The sequence below is a fragment of the Trichechus manatus genome, unplaced genomic scaffold (genome assembly GCF_000243295.1).
Source record: "Trichechus manatus latirostris isolate Lorelei unplaced genomic scaffold, TriManLat1.0 scaffold00006, whole genome shotgun sequence".
In the NCBI taxonomy this organism is placed as follows: Eukaryota; Metazoa; Chordata; class Mammalia; order Sirenia; family Trichechidae; genus Trichechus; species Trichechus manatus.
In genome coordinates, this window is record NW_004443942.1 from 2,514,649 (window position 1) to 2,532,500 (window position 17,852).

The 17,852-nt window shown below is 43.3% G+C and overlaps 1 long non-coding RNA gene across 1 annotated transcript in view; it reads right to left on the reverse strand.

Annotated features, from left to right (window-relative positions):
- Positions 1 to 373: 373 nt before the first annotated feature.
- Positions 374 to 17,852, reverse strand: part of LOC111821697 (uncharacterized) — a 35,429-nt gene continuing 17,950 nt past the window's right edge. Inside the window, exons 2-3 of the long non-coding RNA XR_002825043.1 lie at positions 15,733 to 15,847; positions 374 to 687 (exon numbers count right to left, since the gene is read on the reverse strand). This is a non-coding gene — a long non-coding RNA (uncharacterized LOC111821697). The remainder of the gene's footprint in view (positions 688 to 15,732; positions 15,848 to 17,852) is intronic.

Consider the following 17,852-nt stretch of genomic DNA (forward strand, 5'->3'; position numbering starts at 1 on the left):
AACATGGATAAATCTCAAAAACATTATCCCAAATGAAAGAAGCCAGACGCAAAAAAGTACATGCTGCATGATTCCATTTGTTTGAAATGCTAGACCAGGCAAAACTAATTTGTAGTGACTGAAAGCAGATGAGTAGTTGCCTGGGAGGGAGAGCGGGAGAGGGTAACTGCAAAGCGGCACATGGGAACTTTTGGGAGTAACAGCAAGGTTTTCTATCTTGCTTGTGGTAGTAGTTACACTGGTGGATCACTTGCACATACGTTTGTCAAAACTCATAGTACTGTGCTGAAATGAGTGCATTTTATTGTATGTAAATTATACCTCAATAAAGCTGATTTAAAAAGAAGGAAAGAAAGTGTACCGATTCGGACAATAACAAATATGGTCATGTGAAGAAAGAGATTTAGAACTGCCATCTGATGTTGCACCCACCAGGAGCTCCCTTCTGATGTTCTTGCCACTGCCCCGGCCCAGTGATCCCTGCTTCCTGGCACCTGGAACACCAATTCCTCCAGCAGCTCCCCTGACCTCTTGTCCACAATGGGCAGCAGCACACTCTGCAGCTGGTTGTCAAAGGACATGTCCAGGTGGCGGCCTCCCTCACGTCTTGGAGGAAGGGTGGTGTCTGTTGTTGATCATTGTGCTTGCCGTCTGTGGGAGCCCTACAAAGTGGCCATGACACCAATTCTGGCCGGAGGAAAGGAGGAGCAAAAAGAAGATTAGCACACAGGTCAGTTAGAATGCTTTCGGCTGTAATGAATAGGAAAAGAAGCTAAAGTTGGCCTAAACAATCAGGAAATGTATTGGCTCTCGTAACTGGAAATCAGAGGTAGAGCAGATTCCAGGACTGGTGGACTCAGAGGATCAACACTACCATCAAATAAAGCCTTTCTGTCTCTGGTGGAGACTGAACGCTCACCAACCCATTTTCTCTTTTTCCAGAGCACAAGGCTAGAGTGCGTTTCCCTAGAGGTGAACAGCCCAAGCACTCTAGCTGCCCTCTCACCTGAGGTCCGAGGGCATTTTGCTGCACACCTCTGCCCCATTGGGGACGCTCCCACTTGGAAGCTCTGGCTTAGGCAAGGCATCCTTACCTGTCCCTAAGGCTTATTCATGAGGCTGGAGTCAGAAAAGGGGAGGATCTGATGTAGCGGCACTAAAGGCAGGCCCATTTCTTTGTCCCAGGGAGGAAGAAGAGAGGGAGAGAAAGAGAAAGGGAGAGTGGGTGAGCGAGAGAAATGTGAGCGCTGTCAGACTTTCTAGGCTTTGGTCTAGATCAGGGGTCAGCAAACTTTTCTGTGAAGGGCTAGATAGTAAGTATTTTAGGCTTTTGGGTCGTATGGTCTCCAACTACTTAACTCTGCTGTTGTAGCATGAAAGGAGCTACAGATGATATGTAAGTGAATGAATGTGGCAATGTTCCAATAGAACTTTATTTATGGACACTAAAATTTGAATTCATATAATTTTCATGTTTCACAAAATAGCATTCTTTTGATTTTTTTTCTATCATTTAAAATGTAAAATATAAAAATGTGAAAACCATTTTTAGCTTACATGCCTTACAGAACAGGTGGTAAGCAGGCCTTGGCCAGCGGGCCATAGTTTGTTGACTCCTGTTCTAGAGAAGCATGTTAAGCAGGAGGCAGGGGGGCTTCTGGATAGGGATGGCCCATGGATTTCTGGGTTTCAATATAGTTAAAGAAGCCATAGTCTTGATCTTTTTTCAGTTTCTGTGTGTTTTGGATTGAACTTAGAAATTCCCTCAGCCCCTGAAGGAGCTAATACATTTTATCTTTCTGATGACAACTCCCATCTGTAATATACAAATATATTATTTGACTTCCAGTCATTTGAATTTGACTTTCAAATAAGTCTTTAGAAATCATTAGGCATGGCATAAATAAAGTAATAAAAGTAGGTCATAAATGGACCAATGATAGAAGTGTGTTAGGAACCAAGGATTATTAGTAATTGAATTCTGTGTACTTCAGGTCTAAAGAAAAGGTATGTGTGGGTTGACTACCTGAATAAAGTCCCAGGTTAGGGCCCCTCTAGGTACCATTATGAGGAGCTAATTCAACAGTGGACCAAGGGTCCATTGCATCACTTCCCTGGTATCCAGAACACGCAGGCCAGGTACACAGCACCCCTGCGGGAGGGCTGGAATAGGACCTGGTTCTGCGTGTGCAAGATGGTTACACCTGCACACTTTTCACTCAGACTGCATTTCACAGATATCCACAGCCAACTCTGCACTTTGCTTCTTAACTTCTCCTTCCTGGACCCCACTTGTCTTTCTCATTCTGCACCCTTGAATCCTTGCTTTCTGTATTCCCTTCTCCTCCTCCTTGTCACAAACACACAGTCTTTTTGGTTTTGCTCTTAGGGGTTTCTGTTGAAATCAGAGATGGTAATATTGGACAGCTCCTGACCTTCTCACCTTGGTCAGTTGAGGGGCTCTCCTGGGCCCGCTGTTAGTGAACTGAGTGAGGGGAATGGCAGTTTGGCTCATGAATAGCTAAGCTTGGATAACAGCCCTGGTTGCCCAGGCAACCCTTCTTGCTAACGTGTCAAGTTAAAATTCCCATCACGAGCCAGCCTTCAGGGTCCTGCTGCTGGGATAGTATGGCCATAGGAGGGCTGGCCACTCTGATTTTTTCTCTGCTCTCTTCCCTCCCTCCCTTTGCCCCTCCCCATTCACTAGGCATCTTCTCTGTGCAGACAACAGACTGTAATTATGGTTCTTGGGCTTGCCTCCCATTAGGGGCTGAGCTGTTTTGTGCGTTCTTCACAGATAACCCTCCTGGGCCTAGTGCAGGACCAGGCTCAGTGTGGGCCTTTATAATGTCCGTGGGCTGGAATTGAATCAGCAGTTCACTAGTGGGATCTGCCCCAGGCCTGGCTGGAAGCTAGGAGTTATAGCCAGCCTCTGCTGCCATGTCCTCAAGGGCCCTGGGACACTGCTTGTCGCTGTACTCCAGAACACTGTCATGTTTACTAACAGAGCAGCAAGGGCACTGGTGGGGTGAGGGTCAAGGAGGGAATCCCTGTAATACCACAGGGCAGACAGAGATGGAGATACGGATGGGACAACGTCAGGTTTAGAGAAAGGGACATTTGGCAGAGATGGGCAGAAATGTTGACATGGGACAGAGGCAGAAAGAGCAAGAAGCAGAGTGCAGGGGGAGAAGGAGCTCTGTGACCCAGCCTTGGTGCTGGGTTTCCTGCTGATACCTCCACAGCTGGGACATGTGAGGGCCCTTTTCATCAAGAGAGGTGGAGAGATGCCCGCTGCCCCTTCCCCAGGGAGAACAGTATATGAGAGCTCCTTCCCCATCCCTGGGGATTAATTAGGGGGCCTGGGAAACCCAGGCTCTCATCTTCTCTGGCTTCTTATCAGGAGGCCAACCAAAACCAAACCTGTTGCCACTGAGTCAACTCATAGCGACCCTATAGGACAGAATAGAACTGCCCCATAGAGTTTCCAAGGAGCACCTGGTGGATTCAAACAGCCGATCTTTTGGTTAACAGGCGAACTCTTAACCACTATGTTTCCCTTACAAGGAGAAGGAGTATCAATTCTCAGGTTTCCTCCACTGTTGGCTCCAGAGGATAACTGCTGTTAGAAAGGGCAACTTGGGGAGGCAAGAAGGGATCTCTCTGGGGTCCAGCATTTTGTGAATTGATTGAGGTTACTGGGAGGCCTTGGAAAATTGGTGGCCTGGAATCACAATAGCTTGGCCTTCCGTGGCACTGGCCTGAGTTGTCTCTGCTGCTTTCATCTTTAGCAACTTTGTTCCTTCTTTCACAAAAAACATTAAATGAGGCTTTCTAGTACCAGGCTCTGTGTTGGGCACTGACAGGACATTCAAGGCCTAGAGTGTGGAACGGGTGAGGATGACAAGAAAGCAGATGGCTTGTCAGGTGGCTGGTGTTTTAATAGGAACTGAACAACATAAAGAGGTGGGAGCTCAAGGAGGGAGTATCCAACTCTGCCTGAGGTGAGGTTCTTGACATTACCTTCACAGTGCAATGGCATTTTAGCGGGTGGGAGGAGGCAGGAAGATGGTAATTTCAAGCAGAGGGAACAGCATTTGCAAAGGCACGGAGGTGGAAGGCGGCTCTCTGGCCCATCCCTTCAGGTAGTCAGTGCTTGGGAGGGCAACCCAAGATGAAACTCCTCCCAACACACACACACACACCCCTTTATTTAAGAACTAGAACACCTCAGGGGCCCACGCCGTGGAGTATGGTCAGCATTGGTTGGGGGGGGCGGTTCTGAAAGGGTTCAATACTATCAACTTCAACTAAAGCCTCCAGACTTTCACCCAGTCCTCCTGTTTTCAGCCCGATTTCTCATCCTACCTCAAATTCATAAGCCTTCTTGGAGTTCAGTGGCTGGAGCCAGCTTGCTTCTTACTGGCACACCCACTTTTGCAGGCACTTTGGTTTCAGCTTTATCTGCTTTGCTAAGTTAATTACCATTTATCCAGCCTCTTACCTCTTACAATAATTTATTGACTTCTCTGGTCTCTGTCACCTTCATGCTATTCTCTTTGTTCTTGTAGGATCATTTCTTTTTTATTTCGCTACTTTTACTTTAGTGGGTGTCAGGAGGGAATGGACATACTGCATGTGTTTAAACTTCCATGCTTAATTGGAAGTCCCAGTAACTGTTCAACACATTCTGTCCTGACTTTTGTCTCTGTTAGTCCTTTGAAACTGTTCTTGTCAAGGTCACCCATTATTTTCATGTTGCCAAATCTAATGTTCATTTCATTGTCCTCATAATACTCAGTGTCTCCTCAGCATTCCACACATTTGACTACTCCTTTCTTGAAAAACTTGCTTCTTTTGACCTTCACGATAACGTAGTCTTCGGATTTGTCTGCTACATCCCCTGGCTACCCCTCACTCTCTTTTGCTAATTCCTCCTCTTCTGAGAATTCCCATGCGCTGTTTCCTTGGCTCTCTTCTTTTTTTTATATACTTTCCCTAACTGATCTAAACTCTTGGGCCTTTAAATATAATCTATATGCCAATGATCCCTAAATACGTCTCTCCAGGACTGATGCTGTTGTTAGGTTGTTAGGTGCCGTTGAGTTGGTTCCAACTCATAGCAACTCTGCATACAACAGAAGGAAACACTGCCTGGTCCTGTGCCATCCTCACAATCATTGCTATGTTTGAGCCCATTGTTGCAGCTACTGTATCAATCCATCTCGTTGAGGGTCTTCTTCTTTTTCACTGATCCTCTATTTTACCAAGCATGATGTTTTTCTCCACAAACTGGTCCCTCCTGATAATATGTCCAAAGTAAGTGAGACAAAGTCTCACCATCCTCATTTCTAAGGAGCATTCTGGCTGTACTTCTTCTAAGACAGAATTGTTCGTTCTTCTGGCAGTTCATGGTATATTCAATATTCTTGGCCATTATCATAATTCTTCAGTCTTCTTTATTCATTGTCCAGCTTTTGCATGCATATGAGGTGGTTGAGAATACCATGGCTTGGGTGAGGTGCACCTTAGTCCTCAAAGTGATGTCTTTGCTTTTTAACACTTTAAAGAGATCTTTTGCAGAAGATTTGCCCAGTGCAATACGTCGTTTGATTTCTTGACCTTTGCTTCCATGCGGATTGATTGTGGATCCAAGTAAAATGAAATCCTTGACAACTTCAGTATTTTCTCTGTTCATCACAATACTGCTTATTGGACCAGTTGTGAGGATTTTTGTTTTCTTTATATTGAGATGTAATCCATACCGAAGGCTGTAGTCTTTGATCTTCATCAGTAAGTGCTTCAAGTCCTTTTCACTTTCAGCAAGCAAGGTTGTGTCACCTGCAAATCGCAGGATGTTAATGAGTCTTCCTTCAATTCTGATGCCATGTTTTTCTTCATATAGTCCAGCTTCTCAGATTATTTGCTCAGCATACAGATTGAATAAGTATGGTGAAAGGACACAACCCTGACACACACCTTTCCTAATTTTAAACCATGCAATATCCCCTTGTTCTGTTTGCATGACTGTCCCTTGGCCTATGTACAGGTTCTATACCAGCACATTTAGGTGCTCTGGAATTCCCATTCTTTGAAATGTTATCCATAATTTTTTATGATCCACTCAGTCGAATGCCTTTGTATAGTCAATAAAACACAAGTAAACATCTTTCTGGTATTCTCTGCTTTCAGCCAAGGTCCATCAGACATCAGCAATGATATCCCTCATTCCATGACATCTTTTGAATCCGGCTTGAATTTTTGGCAGTTCCCTGTTGATGCACTGCTGCAACAGATTTTTTTTTTTTTTTAAATTTTATTGTGTTTTAGGTGAAAGCTTACATGCAAATTCGTTTTCATCCAAAAATTTTTTGTGACATTAGTTGTATTCCCTGCAATGTGTCAGCTGAAAGATGGACTTCAGGAGTGGCTTCAGTTCTGAGTTAGCAGAGTGTCCAGGAGCCATAGTCTTGGAGGACATCTAGGTCAATTGGCATAACTTAGCTCATGAAGAAAATTGTTCTACATTCTACTTTGGTGAGTAGCATCTGGGGTCTTAAAAACTTTTGGTCTTAGACTTGCCATCTAAGATACATTTATTGGTCCCAGAATGTTTGGAGCAAAGGAGAATGAAGAAAATCAAAGATGCAAAGAAAATATTAGTCCAAAGGACTAATGGACCACATGAACCATAGCCTCCACCAGCCTGAACCCAGAAGAACTAGATGGTGCCCAGATACCACCAATGACTGCTCTGACAGGGATTACAATAGAGGCTCCTGGGAAGAGCAGGAGAAAAATGTAGAACAAAATTCAAATTCACAAAAAATGATCAGACTTACTGGTATGATGCTGCAACTATTTTTGAATTATCTTTAGCAAAATTTTACTTGTGTGTGATATTCATGATTTTGTTTGACAATTTCTCCGTTCTGTTGGATCATCTTTATTTGGAATGGTGGCAAACATGGATCTCTTCCAGTCAGTCAGCCAGCCAAATAGCTGTCTTCCAAATTTCTTGGCATAGACAAGTGAGTGCTTGCAGTGTTGCATCCATTTGTTGAAACATCTCAGTTGGTATTCTGTCAGTTCCTGGAGCCTTGTGTTTCACCAGTACCTTTGGTGCCCCTTGGACTTCTTCCTTTAATACCATTGGTTCTTGATCATAATGCTACCTTCTGAAATGGCCAAACATTGACCAATTCTTTTTGGTACAGTGACTCTGTGTATTCCTTCTATCTTCTTTTTTTTTCTAAATTTTTTTTAGTTTGTTGTTGTTGTTGAGACTATATACAGCAAAACATACACCAATTCAATAGTTTCTACATGTGCATTTTAATGACACTGATTACATTCTTAGAGTTGTGCAACCATTTTCACCTCCTTTACTGAGTTGTTCCTTCCTCATTAATGTAAACTCACTACCCCCTAAGGTTCCTATCTAATCTTTTGAGTTGCTATTGTCAGTTTGACTGCATACAGACAGTTCTTAAGAGAGCATAATGCTCAAAGCAGACCTTTTTTACTAGTTAAGCTGAATTATTACTCAGTTTTAAGATGACTTCAGAAGATATTTTTGGGTTAAGGTTTAAATATCATCTTAGGGCAATAGTTTCAGGGGTTCATCCAGCCTCCATGGCTCCAGAAAGTCTAGAGTCCATGAGAATTCAAAATTCTATTCTTCATTTTCCCGCTTTTGATCAAAATGTTCAGTAATAGTGGCTGGGCACCAATCAGTTCTTCTGGTCTCGTGGCAAAGGAGGCAGTTGTTTGTGGAGGGAATTAGCCACACATTCCATATCCTCCTCTGTCTTCTTTTGAGGCTTCTTGTGTCATTCAATATTTTGCCTGTAGAATCCTTTAATATTGCAATTTGAGGCTTGAATTTTTTCTTCAGTTCTTTTAGCTTGAGAAATGCTGAGTGTGTTCTTCCCTTTTGGTTTTCTAACTCCAGGTCTTTGCACATTTCATTATAATACTTTGTCTTCTCAAGCCACTCTTTAAAATCTTCGGTCAGCTCTTTTTCTTCATCATTTCTTTCTTTCTTTTGCTTTATCTACTCTACTTTCAAGAGGAAGTTTCAGAGTCTCTTCTGATATCCATTTTGATCCTTTTTTTCTTTTCTGTCTTTTTAATGACCTTTTACTTTCTTCATGTGTGATGTCCTTGATGTCATCCCACAACTTGTCTGTTCTTTGGTCATCAGTGTTCAATGCATCAAATCTGTTCTTGAGATGGTCTCTAAAATCAGGTGGGATATACTGAAGGTTGTACTTTGGCTGTTGTGGATTTGTTTTAATTTTCTTCAGCTTCAAATTGAACTTGCATATGAGCAATTGATGGTCTGTTCCACAGTTGGCCCCTGGGCTTGTTCTGACTGATGATATACAACTTGTCCATTGTCCAAAGATGAGTTGATTTGATTCCTGTGTATTCCATCTGGTAAGATCCACATGTATAGTCGCCGTTTTGTTGTCACAGTGATATCTCCCCTGAATTCCAACCACTTACTAGACATCTCCATTTGAATGCCTAACAGGCATCTCAACTTAACTTGGATATAAACTGGGACTTATGATTCTTCCCCTGAACATGTTCCTCCTTAGTACTCTCCACCTAAGTAAATGACACACCCATATACCCAGTTATTCAAGGCAAAAACCCAAGGTCATGCTTGATTCCACTCTTTCCTTCTCATCTCCCATTCGTTATATCAGCAAGCCCTGTCAGCAGTGCCTCCATGATATATTGTTAATGTGTCCAATTTTATCCATCTCTACCACTGACCACCCCTGTCAAGGCCACTATCATGTCTTGCCTGGACCATTGCAATTGCCTCCTGATTGATTTCCCTACTTCCTCCAACCATGCCTCCCCTGCCCCCCACACCTCATGAAAAGTAGCTGAAAAAGATTTCATTAAAAAAATGTTTATCAAGTTATGCCACTCTCTTGCTTAAAATTCTCCAGTGATTTCATGTTGCTCTTAAAATCCAAACTCCTTACCAAGGCCTCTGCTCCTCTGCAAACTCATCTTGCACAATCTTCTTCTTCTTTTACAGGCTGCAGCCATATTGGAATTTTGTTGCTCTCCCATTCCTACCCCAGGACATTAACACTTGCTGTTTCTTCTGCTTAGAATGCTTGTTGCAGCCACAGCTTCTCATCATTCAAGTGTAAGCTCAAATTTACCTCTTCAGCTAGGCCTTCTTCATCTATTCTTTCTAGAATAGGCACTCTTCCTCCCAAATCATTCTCTAGAATACAACTTTGCTTTGTGTTTTAAAAAATTAACTTCATGTGATTGTTAAGAGTGTGTCAACCAGCTGGGCCATGATTCTCAGTGGTTTGGCAGTTATGATGTACTTTGGCACTTGTATGATGATGTGATCACTCCCATGATGAGAGCTGATGTAACGTGATCACCTCCATGATGGGATCTGCTGTGTGTAGCCAATCAATTGAAAGGCAGTTTCCTTGGGGGTATGGCCTCCATCAAATATAAGTGGACTTTCTGGCAAGGCTTGCGGGCTTTTGCTCGCTCTGGATCCTGCAACTGGCTCCTGTTTATCTGGCCTCTGGTTCTTGGGACTTGAGCTGGCAGCTTGCCTGCCAATCTTGGATTTATTGGTCTTTACAGCCTGTGAGCAGGAGCCCTGCTGTCTGACCTGCTGGTCTTGGGTTTGCCAGCCCCTGGGTCTACATGTGTCAGGAGAAGCTTCCAGCCTGACCCAGGGACTTGGAACGTTTCAGCCTCTACAACCGCGTGGGCCGTTTCCTTGATATAAATCTCTCTGTATAGATATTTGTATGCTTTGCTAGTTTTAATTCTCTAGAGAACCCAGCCGAAGACACTCTGTGAGGAAGGACCCTTGTCTGTCTTGTTCTTTTCTTTGTCTGCACCTACCACAGTGCTTACAATCGGTGATCATTAAATATCCGTGTAATAAATGGATGAATGACTAGTTCTGCTAAAGGAACTAAGAGCAGGGACAGTTCCCAGAGAAGGAGATGTGGGCAGAACAGGCACCCCAAGCGTGTCTCTTGAAGTTTTGCTTCCTTTTCCACATTCTAGGCCAGAGTGTTACAGGAAGTCTGGCCATTTTAAAAAGGCTGGGGAGCAGAAATTAAAGGGCAAATGTGAGGGTAGAGGGGCAGCTCCGCAAAGATTTTGCTCAGTTCCTCTGCCCCGAGAAGCATAGTTTTTTCATTGTGACATTCTGTAATTTTCCATGCAACCTTCCTTCACAGCTTTTTGAATAATCTTCCAAGTGGTCAAGCAGCTCCAGCAAGTGCACCTCTGAGGAGTGAGACTCAGAATGTTGGGAGGGTCTATAAGAGACTACCAGAGAGGAAGGACACTGTTTGCTGTTTGCACCTGGTACCAATTCCCAGTTCTCCTTTGTGTGGGCACATCCAGCATTGTGACACATAGGATGTTTCTTTGTGGCTCTTTTTAAAAAGAAAAGATTGAAAAAAGTCCATTTTGCCTCCAAGTTAAAACTGAAATCTGGGCCTGCAGTTCAGAGCAGATGTCAAGACACAAATTCTCCCCAGGAGTTCGGGCTGTCATCTGGGAAATGACTATCGCAGTGTCCTTTCCTGTGTGTTTCTCTGTGGTTATTGAAGTTTTGGTTTGGGGAAACAACAAAAGCAAAAATAGCAACCAACATATGAAAAAAGAGAGGAAGAGGTAAAACTTGAACATTTTGAGAGTTCCTTTATTCGTGACTTGAGGTCCTAGGAGGGATCACAGAACTTCCTAAATTTACATTACCTGCTGGGTGGGCTGGGCTTTTGAGACTGCAACATCCCTCTTCAGCGCCCAACATATAGCCCAGGGCAGGCTGCGCAAAGGGGAACTGAAAGAGCAGCACCTGCCCTGTGGAGAGCACAGCCCCAACCTCCCTGCCCACATGCCTGCAGTTTTGGGGCTGTCACTGCCACTCTTTGAGCTCCACAAGGAAGAGGCAGCAGAAGAAAAATGCTTAGTCATCTTGCAGAGACTTGGCATCTCCTAGCAACACATTTCTAGTGACTTAAAAGCACAGTTGGCTGGCAAGTTCCCATGTCATGTTGTCAGTGATCTGAGTACAGCCCTTCTTGTTTCTTGGGCCTTTTCATGTCTGACCCAATTCTTAGGCCAGACTTGCTTTTTAATTAGCCCATGTGCTTATGTAATATGTGGCACACCCACATAGCAATGGTGTTTGTCAGGCTTCCTCTTCTAGTATTGAGGCTTGTTCTATAGTCTCTAAGGAGTTGGGGAGAAGAGTTACCTGGTCTGCTCAATCTGGACACTGGGATCTAAGCAGTGACTGTCTGCTGGAATCCACCTAGTCTAGGTATCTTTCTGTAATAACCCAAAAACCCAAACCCATTGCCATAGAGTAAGTGTCTCTTATTACCATGCCCAGAGAGAGGATTTCTCCTGGACTCTGTAAAGATAATGACAACACACGAAGGTTAGTCTAGAATGACTGGGCTGACACTAGGGGATGAGAACAAGTTGGCTGAAGCAAATGTATATACACATGTTACTAAGACAATGAAGTGTTGTTCAGTTACTGATACTACCTCTCTTCTAGGGGACAACTATTGAAAATCATCTCTGTTTCAATTCTGTTGGCATCCTTTTCTTTTATTGTCTTAGCATTGTTTTGTTTCTTTTTCTCTTGTGTACCCCAAGCTGTCTGCACACTACATTCTCTGCACTGAAATGTTTTGTTTTCTTAAAATGGGGTTTAATATTAATAGTGGACAATTTTCAGTCTCTCCACAGTTGCTTGAAGTTCACGGTAAAGAAGAAAATCTTCACTGGTAGTATTTTTGAGGAGGTTTATTCTTATCAAGTATGTCTGACTCTGTGTGGTCTCTTTAAGATACCAGGGACTGCCTTCGGGCCACAAGGCCAGCAGAACATTAAAGTAAGACCCTGAGACTCAGCTTTGAACCTGAACCTTTCCTGACAGCTCCACTCTGTGTTCAGGCTTGCTCCTGATCCTTCTAGTTCCTGACTTGATGTCTTAGTCATCTAGTGCTGCTATAACAGAAATACCACTAGTGGATGGCTTTAACAAAGAGAAGTTTATTCTCTTATAGTCCAGTAGGTTACAAGTCCAAATTCAGGCTGTCAGCTCCAGAGGAGGGCTTTCTCTCTCTATTGGCTCTGGAGGAAGTCCTTGTGATGCATCAGTCTTCTTTGGATCTGGGAGCATCCCAGCTCAGGAACCTCAGGTCCAAAGCACAAGCTCTGCTATCAGCACTGCTTTTTTGGTGGTCTGAGGTCCCTCTGTCTCTCTGCTTGCTTGTCTCTTTTATATCTCAAAAGAGATTAGCTTAAGACACTATCTAATCTTGTAGATCTCATCAGTACAACTGCCACTAATCCATCTCATTAATGTCATAGTGATAGGATTTACAACACATAGGCAAATTACACCAGATGACAAAGTGGTAGATAATCTTACAATACTAAGAATCATGACCTAGCCAAATTGATACACATATTTTTTGGGGGACACAATTCAATCCATGACAGCTGGCATGTCTTTATGTTTGGCATCACTTTACCTTTTGATTCTGACATTTGGTCCACTCTGCTGGCTCCACTCTGCCTACAGCCACTTGGGTAAAACTCTCTTTCCAACCTTGCTCCCAAAGCCCCTCCTTAGCCCAGGTCCCTCTAGGTGGCTCCTGACAGCTTCGTCCAGTTTGAAGAGCAGGACCTAGATGCATCTGAGTGTCTCTGCCAGCCTCCAGCTGTGCCCAGGCTTGGCTGTGACTCCTACTGGGCCATGCCTCGACAGTGGGGACAGTTGGCAGGGGTGGATGCTGAGCTGCCAAGGGCTCCTTACTGCAAGAAGTCATTGACTCCCCACCCTTCTGGTCTCCTACCGTTAAGCACCCCCATCTGTAGCCATTTGGAGTTTTGGTATTTAATCATTTCACGACTGCATACATGGGCCACATGCTTACATTACCTTCCCGAGAGCCCCCTTTTAGTAATAATATTCCTCACATTTGTTTACATGTTGACCTATGGTCAACAGAGTACAATAGTATGTTCATAAGTATCATCTCATTTCCATACTTCCTTTTCCTGCTTTCTTTTGCAAACAGGACTCAGGGCCAACTTAGCATATTAGGGCCCTCGATACTTTTAGAGGACCATGAAAACATTTTAATTTCTTTTAAAACCAGAAAAAAAAAAAGAATCTAATACTAATTAATATGTAACTATTAATACAATCTGGATTGTATTTGTCTTTATGCCAATACATTAATAAAATACTATTTTTAATTTTTTTATGGAGAAAGAGGCTCATGAAGGGGTTCAAGAAAGTCATAATATGGCCCTGACAGAACTGGTGCTCTACATCTGGCATCAACACCTGCTGTGTAAATTTGGGTAAGTCTTTTAAAATATTAATTTTTTCCACCAGAAAAATGGGAAGAAAAGTTCCTATGCTTATTCATTTCCCAGGACTTTCATTATGACAAAGGAATAACTCTGAAAGTGTGTCAACTTTTTAGAAGAAGGGCTTGTATAGTAGGTAGGACAATTTTAGTTGCAAGTAACAGGTATCCATGTCAAACCAGCATAGACAAAAAGAAATGTTTTGTTTCTCATAACTAAAAATTCCAGCTGTCAGCTTTAGCAACAGCTGGACGAAGGAACCAAAACAATATTGTCAGGAATCTATTTCTCTTTTCCTTTATCTCTTAGACCTGCTTCCTTCTATGTTGGATTTGTTTCCTAGCCCACTTTTCCCACATGTTGAAAGATGATTTCCAAAGACTCCAGGCTTTTAGGATCCTTAAGCTTGTGACCTCAGAAAAAGAGAGACTCTTCCCAGTAATCCAACTAATTCCTTAAAGGACTTCAACTGGTCATTGTCTGGGTATCCTGGGTGTTCCTGTGTCCAGGGATGGGATACTCAGGCCAGCTTGATCATTTGGCCCCCCTCCCTTCCCTACCCATGACTTGATTGCCAGTCCCACAAGACTCACTTGGAAAGGGGGCAGGGCAGTTTCCAAATGAAGAAACACAAGCAGTCCAAATAACATGCCCGTTCTAGGACTATGTCAATCCAAGGCATTATCTCTTACGGGATGATAGAGATTTACTCGGACCCTGTTGCTTAACTTTCCAGATCTAAGTCCTATGGGGCCCCCATTGGGGTTTAATAGAGACCACACGGACTCATTTAATTTTCACAAAAACCTGTGTGATATTAGCTCTGCTTTTACAGATAATAAGAGCTAGCGATTATTGAGAGCTTGCCATACCTTAAGCATCGTGCTAAACACCTTATATATACTATCTCATAAAAATTCTGTGAGGTGCTATAGCTTGTAAGCAACAGAAACCAACTCTGGCTAGCTAAGTAAAAAGGGAATGTATTGAAAGGAAAATAGGATATCTCATGGAATAGGAGGGAGCGTTGAACAACCAAAACTTGGAAGGACAGGAACCCACTCTTGTTCATTTTTGCATGCTCCTTGAAGTTAGGTTTGGGAATAAATCTGGTGCAGTCCCAGTAGCTCCTAGTTCCTGTTATTTCTTTTCCAAATATCACTTTCCTGGGAGGGAGAATCTGATTGGCCTACCTTGGGCCAAGGGTCTATCACTGGAACTATAAGGTTGAAGGCCATGTAGCAAAGGTATGACCACTGGGGGTCCTCAACTTTGTATAGGGGCTGTTCTCAGAGAAAGGGAATCTCGTTGAGCCAGCTGGCCACCCAAAAGGCTATTAATGCAAGCAAGTAGTTGCTTCAGTCAGGGTCCTGGCACCCTTGAAAGTGGGTAATTGAAGAGGGCTTCATAAGGGGTATTAAGTGGGAAGTATTTAGGGAAAGCAACATGGGATGTTGCAGTATTTGGGGGCTAGTAACAGTGGGGAGATATTACCATCCCATGCCTGAAGGGGTAAGAAGAGGATTAGGTTCTGGATCCTGCCAAGAAACTGTAAGGAGGTTGCCTTTGGGAGAGGCTCACAATCAACCCTCAGCAACCCAGCTGCACAGGAGCCAGAGGAATAAATAGCAAGTTCTCACTTTTCTCCCACTCTCCCATTTCTTGGACACAACTGGAAGCCAGAGGGCAAAGGAGCCCCTTGATACAGTTCATATAGGCCAGCTTCTCAGGACACAGAGCAGGGTGGAGAAGGGTGGAGAATGGATAACCTGTTGCCGTTGAGTTGATTCCTACTCATAGCAACCCTATAGGACAGAGTAGAATGACCCCATAGGGAGTCCAAGGCCGTAAATCTTTACGGGAGCAGACTGTCACATCTTTCTCTCATGGAGCAGCCGGTGGGTTCAAACTGCTGACCTTTTGAACGGCTAACCTTTGGTTAGCAGCTGAGTGCTTAATCACTGAGCCACCTTGTTCCTGGAGAGTGGTTATGGAGGTGCAAATAGAAGACATCATGTACATCCCAGCTTACAGATAAAGAATAAGATTTGGAGTAGTTGGTGACTTGTTGACACAGTTAATTTAGGGGAAGAATTGGGGTTTGAACTCTGTCAGTCTGACTCTGGAACCTGTGTTTTTAACCACTCTGCTCTATCACCTTCCAGATGAAAACAATGACTTCAAACACTGGATTGACCACACAAAGCTCCAGGGAATTACTTTGCATCTCTGGTTTCCCTTGCAACATTACCTCTTAGCTGCAAAGGAAGAACCCATAGCCCAGCAGTTTCAGAAGGGTACTGAAAGACTCACCATTGCTGGTTTCCATTCTAATCCCTGGGGTTCACAGAGCCATGTGGTTTCAAATAACAGAGTCATCCAAAGTAGAGTCCAAGCTTCTTGCTACCATCCAGGCAACTTCACTCTCCTGTGAGTACACAGGTCACTTGAGATTTAAACTGCACTTCAATTAAGCCTCTCCTCCCTCAGCCCTCAGGAGAATATTCTCAGGCCTGCACCACTCACTTGTGAGAGCTCATACCATTATCAGAGACCTGTTCATCTTTTAAAATAGGCTCATTAATGCCTAATCTGTCCGTCCATGCACTTTCCTGCCACTGCTTGGAGTCCCTAGACAAGCACATTTCCAGGGTCTGGATAGGGGAAAATGGGGAGTGACTGCTAACGGTTACAGGATTTCTTTCTGGGTGACGAAATGTACTGGAATTAGGTAGAGGTGATAGTTGTTCAATTTTGCAATATACTAAAACTACTGAATTGTAAACTTTAAAAAGGTGAATTTATGGTATGTGAATAATATCCCAATAAAAAAATAAAGGGCAAAAATAAGAATAAAATTGGCTGTTTTTCCAGGAGAAATTAAAGAGACTAGAGAAAGTCCAGAATACTGAAGTCTGTAGGGCTGGAAAAGCTGACTGCTTTTAGATCCCAAATAGTAAGAAATGGGAATTTGAAAGACATTCTGAGCGCCAAAGATCCAAGAAAATGTCTCAATTGATTAAAGTGAATCATGAAAAATATTCAGTTAAAGATGTAGCCTCCCACCATTGTTCCTGCTAGCCTCAAGGTAATCACTATCACCTTGCAAGGGAAAATATGAAGGCAAGAAGGCAAAAGAATAAAGCAAATTTGAGAACTAAGTATGTCTCGATAAAAGGAACATTGAGTGTGGACATTGGCAAATGGTACCTGCTGGATGCAAATATATCAGAAGCTTACCAAATTTTTGAGGAAACTGTATTGTCAAAGAAACCACAAGCCTGTGTACACAGCATGAGACCTTTAGTGAAGTCTTAAAACAAACCGTTAGGAAGTTGCACAGCCTGAGGAGAGTATTCTCCCCAACTTCCTCTTTAGATATGGACAAGAAGAATAAGGGTCACAAAGGAAGCTCCTCAGAGAGAGGTTCCAAGGATCACAGAGAACAGGAGACAAGAAAGTTCCTGCCCCAGGGTAGGCAGCCTTTATGATGTCTGCCCAGTCGTGTTTCAGCATTGTTATAGACCAGTGACTGCCATGTGTCTCTTTCTTCCCCTTTCTGAATGGAAGTGTTTACTGTAGTTATTCTATTCTTGTTCCATCATTGTATACTTGTATCTTGGTGTGGGTATGAATCAGACAACTCAACTTTTTAGTTCACAGGTCTTCATTCTAAGAGAAGCCACATCTGTTCCTGATGGAGAGAACTATAAAATGCAATGACAGATTAGACTTGGGATGTTTCTCAAAAAGAGAAGTTGAAGGTGTTTCATTTATGGGAAGAAGGGGACAAAGGGATACTATGGTGGAGACTGTTGTTGAGTGCCATCAAGTCGATTTTTGACTCATAAATATAGGTTGTAATCTTTATGAGAACAGATTGCCAGGTCTTTCTCCTGGGGAGCTGCTGGGTGGGTTCAAGTTGCTAACCTTTTGGTTAGGAGCCAAGGGCTTAACCAATATGCCACCAGGGCTCCTATTTAAAGCAACACATATCCCAACAAGAGGACGTTATTCCTGGAATCAAACCAAGGCCACATGGGTAAAGTGCTGAATCCTAACCACTAGACAACCAGGGAACTAGGAGACTGTTGTTGTTAGCTGTCGTCAAGTTGGTTCTGACTCAAATGACCCCATGTACAACAGAATGAAACACTGCCTTGTCCTGCACCATTCTGACAATTGTTGCCATGTTTGAACCCATTGTTGCAGCCACTGTGTCAATCCATCTCGTTGAGGGTCTTCCTCTTTTTTGATGACCCACTACTTTACCAAGCATGAAGTTGTTCTCCAAGTACTGGTCCCTCCTGATAACATGTCCAAAGTACGTGAGATGAAGTCTCACCATCCTTGCTTCTAAGGAGCATTCTGGCTGTACTTTTTCCAAGACAGGTTCGTTCTTCTGGCAGCCCATGGTATATTCAATATTCTTC